Source organism: Balaenoptera ricei, chromosome 1, assembly GCF_028023285.1.
Source record: "Balaenoptera ricei isolate mBalRic1 chromosome 1, mBalRic1.hap2, whole genome shotgun sequence".
Classification (NCBI taxonomy): Eukaryota; Metazoa; Chordata; class Mammalia; order Artiodactyla; family Balaenopteridae; genus Balaenoptera; species Balaenoptera ricei.
The window spans coordinates 172,502,473-172,507,865 of NC_082639.1; the positions used below are offsets into that span (position 1 = coordinate 172,502,473).

The 5,393-nt window shown below is 36.1% G+C and overlaps 1 non-coding gene across 1 annotated transcript; it reads right to left on the bottom strand.

Moving 5' to 3' along the window:
- Positions 1 to 4,651: 4,651 nt before the first annotated feature.
- On the bottom strand, positions 4,652 to 4,724 carry TRNAA-CGC (transfer RNA alanine (anticodon CGC)). Its single transcript has one exon. It is a non-coding gene; the product is annotated as a tRNA-Ala (tRNA).
- Between the last annotated feature and the right edge of the window lie 669 nt (positions 4,725 to 5,393).

Here is a 5,393-nt window from a genome sequence, read left to right on the forward strand (position 1 = left end):
ACAGTTTGTCCCAGCACCAATTATCGAAGAGACTGTCTTTTCCCCATTGTATATTCTTGCCTCCTTTGTTGTAGATTATTGACCGTAAGTGCATTGGTTTATTTCTAGGCTCTCTATTCTGTTCCATTGATCTATATGTCTGTTTTTGTGCTGGTACCATATTGTTTTGATGACTGTTGCTGTGTAGTAGGCTCTGAAGTCAGGGAGCATGACTCCTCCAACTTTGTTCTTCTTTCTCAATATTGTTTTGGCTATTCAGGGTATTTTGTGTTTCCATACAAATTTTAGACTTATTTGTTCTAGTTCTGTGAAAAATGCCATTGGAATTTTGATAGGAGTTGCACTGAATCTGTAGATTGCCTTCAATAGAATGGTCATTTTAACAATATTAATTCTTCCAAGAACACAGTATATCTTTCCAACTACTTTTTTCATCTTCAATTTCATTCATCAGTGTCTTGTAGCTTTCTGAGCACAGGTCTTTTACCTCCTTAGAGTTATCCCTAGGTATTTTATTCTTTTTGATGCAATAAATGGGATTGTCTTCTTAATTTCTCTTTTGTTAGTTAATTGTTAGTATAGAAATTCAACAGATTTCTGTATAGTAATATTTTACCCTGCAACTTTACTGAATTCATTGATGAGCTCTAGTAGTTTTTTTGTGGTGTCTTTAGGATTTTCTGTGTAGAGTAACATGTCATCTGCAAACAGTGACACTTTTACTTCTTCCTTTCCAATTTGGATTTCTTTTATTTCTTCTTCTTGTCCAATTGCTATGGCTAGGACTTCCAAAAGTGTTGAATAAAAGTGGCGAGAGGGCTTCCCTGGTGGCGCAGTGGTTGAGAATCTGCCTGCCGATGCAGGGGACACGGGTTCGAGCCCTGGTCTGGGAAGATCCCACATGCCGCGGAGCAGCTAATCCCGTGAGCCACAACTACTGAGCCTGCGCGTCTGGAGCTTGTGCTCCGCAACAAGAGAGGCCACGACAGTGAGAGGCCCGCACACCGCGATGAAGAGTGGCCCCCGCTCGCCACAACTAGAGAAAGCCCTTGCACGGAAACGAAGACCCAACACAGCCAAAAATAAATAATTAATTTAAAAAAAAAGAAAAAAGTGGCAAGAGTGGGCATCCTTGTCTTATTCCTAATCTTAGAGGAAATGCTTTTAGCTTTTCACCATTAAGTATGATCTTAGCTGTGGGTTTATCATACATAGCATTTATATTGTTGTTATGTTCCCTCTATACCCACTTTGAGTTTTTTTTTTTTTATCATAAATGGATGTCAAATTTTGTCAAAAACTTTTTCTGAATCTCTTGAGATGTTCATATAATTTTTATTCTTCAATTTGTTAATGTGGTGTATCACACTGATTGATTTGTCGATATTGAACAATCATTGCATCCCCCACTTGATCATGGTGTATGATCCTTTTAACATATGTTGAATTCAGTTTGCTAATATTTTGTTGAGGATTTTTACATCTATATTCATCAGTGACACTGGCCTGTAATTTTCTTTTTGTGTGATATCTTTGTCTGGTTTTGGTATCAGGGTGATGCTGGCCTCATAAAATAAATTCAGAAGTGTTCCTTCCTCTGCAATGTTTTGGAATAGTTTGAGAATGATAGGTGTTAATTCTTCTCTAAATTCACCTCTGAAGCCATCTGGTCCTGGACTTTTGTTTGCTGGGAGTTTTAAAATTACTGATTCAATTTCATTACTAGTAATTGGTCTGTTCATATTTTCTATTTCTTCCTGGCTCAGTCTTGGAAGAGTATAAATTTCTAGAAATTTGTCCATTTCTTCTAGGTTGTCCATTTTATTGGTGTATAATTGTTGGTAGTAATCTCTTATGATCCTTTGTATTTCTATGGTGTTTTAGTTATAATTTCTCCTTCATTTCTGATTTTATTGATTTGGCCTCTCTTTTTTTGACAGGTTTGGCTAAATAAATGAGTTCATATACCTTTTCAAAGAATCTTGGTTTTATTGATCTTTTCTATTTTTTTTTAGCCTCTGTTTCATTTATTTCTGCTCTGATCTTTATGATTTCTTTCCTTCTAACTTTGGGTTATGTTTGTTCTTCTTTATCTAGTTCCATTAGGTGTAAAGTTAGGTTGTGTAATTGAGATTTTTCTTATTTCCTGAGGTAGGCTTGTATCTCTATAAACTTCCTTCTTAGAACGGCTTTTGCTACATCCCATAAGTTTTGCATCGTTGTGTTTTTGTTTTCATTTGTCTCCAGGTATTTTTGTATTTCTTCTTTTATTTCTTCCAGAGATCCATTGGTTGTTTTGTAGCATACTGTTTAGCCTTCCCATGTTTGTGTTTTTGCAGTTTTTTTCTTGTAGTTGGTTTTTATTCTCACACAAAATTCACTCTTGATTTGTCCATTGGATGGAAACCATTGTACATTTCAGAGCAATGAACTAGATCAGTGTTCTTCAAACTTTTTAAGCTTGACCCACAGAAAGAAACACATCTTTCACTGAGATCCAGTATATACACATATCTATAAAACTAAAACAAAAATTTCATGAGACTACCTATCTTTATTACCTGCTCTCTGATATTTTCTTTTTTACTCCACTTCATTTCTTTTTAAAAAATTGATGTTTAAGACTCATTTAATCAATTTCACAACTTATTGAGTCCTGACTCTGATACTGAGGAACTCTGAAATAGATAACTACCTTTTCAGATGCATCTTTCTCATGGAGAAATAAAACACTGAAATGGAAAGGAATAGAACACTTGTACATTGTTTGCTCCATAGGCTTTTGGACAATGGATTATAGTGTGATAGTATGATGATTCAACAGTGAAAACTCCTAGCACTGCACATTCTGTCTGCACATAGTAGGCTCTTAACAAAAGCCAACTTATCAATCAGTGTCTGCAGTGACAGCATTTCCTTCACTATGCTCAAAGCCCAGAATCCTGAGAGTCTGCTTTTCCTTCAGATTGTGTCTCTTAGTCTCTCCTCTGAGTCATCATTTTTATACCATAGGCGGCAGTTTTGTTCTAGTTTTATTTTTTTCTCTTCATGCATCAAGAATCATAGAACTAAGATTTAAAATATAAAAAAAGGATATGTTGGCTTATAAACCAAGAGACAAAGTTTTCCCTTGTTTTTCAAGAGGAGGAAGGAACTATCATACACTAGTCCCAATTTAATTCTATTGGGGTTGGCCAAAAAGTTCATTAGGTTAATGAATATGTCATTCAATAAGTTCTTGGTGAAAATGAAAAATGTGTCTTTTATTTTTACTTAAAACTGAATGAACGTTTTGGCCAACCCAATACGTAGATAACTGGAAATTAGCCTCTAGCCAGTAACACTCAAGTTTACCTCTTTTTTTTTTTTCCCCCTTCCTTCTGGAGACTTGTGGAGAATAGCTGCCCTAGAACAGCCTTCGTTGGGTATGCCAAGGAGATGCTTAAACCTCCCGTCCCTCACACTCTGGGAAGACAGTTATAAGATGCTTAAATTATCAAAATAACATCAAAGACTTGTGCCAATCCTTGCCTTGTCCTGAGACCAACCCTGCCTAGGATGAAAGATCAGATCTCTCTGCATTTTAACAACACAATTAGATGGGAATTCCCTCAACTTATCCTGGCATGAGTCCAGATTGCTTAGTCCTCCTCTGCCATCTTTCTTTAGGTTCCCAAGGTTTCTCCTTCTCTCTCCTACTCCACCGGTCCCCCAGAACTGAGGTCCCCAAGGGATGCAAGGGAAGTAGAAAACCCTGTGGCTGGAGATCCTATTCCACCTCATTACTGTCAATGCTAATTCCTATGGACTGGAAATTCTCACTGCTGGTTCCCACCATGCTTTGGATGGATAAGGTTCTGCTCTCCATCTGGCATTATCACTGTCTCTACACAGCAATCCCAGAGCTGGGATAGTCTAGCTATCCAGGTCAGACCAAGTTTAGGTGCCTTTCTTGAGAAAAACCTGTGGAACTAAATAATTTTTATACTCTGCATTATTTTGATATATTTTCCCATCAGGTTTCCTTAGTACTTCTCTCTTAAATGGCTCATTATAAATATAAATATTATATAATAAAAAAACAAAAATAATTTAAAACTGTATAATGGTTAAAATCACCCTAGCTATCAACGTTCGGCCAAGTGATATCTGACAGAGTGAGAGCCTTCATCTGAATTCACTAACCACCTGTGCATGTTCCAGTGATTGCGCTTAGAGGTGCTCAAGCTTTTCTCTTCACAAAGAATGGGGAAATTCTTTAGTGGTTTGTTTGCTTACTCTTCCCTCCTTAACCAAAATTTACCACCTAGTATCTATCCTTTCACACTTCCTTCATATTCATATAATTACATACAAACTATACATACATAAACTTTTTCAATTCATGTGTTTTACAAAAATGAGATATTATATACTATTTTGCATCTAGCTTTTTTCACTTAACAATATGTCATGGAGATTCCCACAAGTCAAATGGCATAAATCCAACTCATTCTTTGCAATAATTACCTATATTCCTTTTTAAAAAATATATTTATTTATTTGGTTGCACCAGGTCTTAGTTGTTGCAGGCGGGCTCCTTAGCTGCAGCTCGCCGGCTCCTTAGTTGTGGCATGCGAATTCTTAGTTGCGGCATGCATGTGGGACCTGGCTCCCTGACCTGGGATCGAACCTGGGCCCCCTGCATTGCGAGTGCAGAGTCTTAACCACTGCACCACCAGGGAAGTCCCCTACTTATAGTCCTTGATCTAATCTTACCACAACTTATTTGACTATGCTGAAGGGCATTTCCTCTAAGTTTTTGTCACAACAAATGATACTGCAGTAAAACATCCTTGTACATGTCTTTACATACTGGTGCTTTCATATTTAGCTGATAGATTTCCAGAAAGATTTCTGGGTCCAAGGTTATGTATGTTTCAACTTTTAAAATATTTACAGATTACCTTCCACAAGAGTTGAAATAATCCAAATTCCCACCAGCAATATCTGCAGAGAATAATTTTCTTTGCATCTCCATCAATAGTAGGTATTATTTTTATTGTCTGCTAATCTGGTAGATAAGTAAAGATATCTCATTGTTACTTTAATTTGCATTTTCTCCACATGAGAGAATATTTCATTAGTTTATTGGCAATTTGGATTTCTGTTCTACAAATTTCCTTTTCATATTATTTGTCCCTATTTCTGTATTTGTTAAGCAATTTGTGAGTCTTCTGACTGGTATAGTATTCATTTTTCTTATATAGGAGTCATGTTTGTGGCACATATTTTTTCCCAAACTACTGTTCGTTTTGTGACTTTGTTTTTATATCTTGTTATATAAATTTTTTAATTTTATATAACCAAATATAATTATTTTATCTTTTATAGACTCTAGGTTTCCTGTCTTG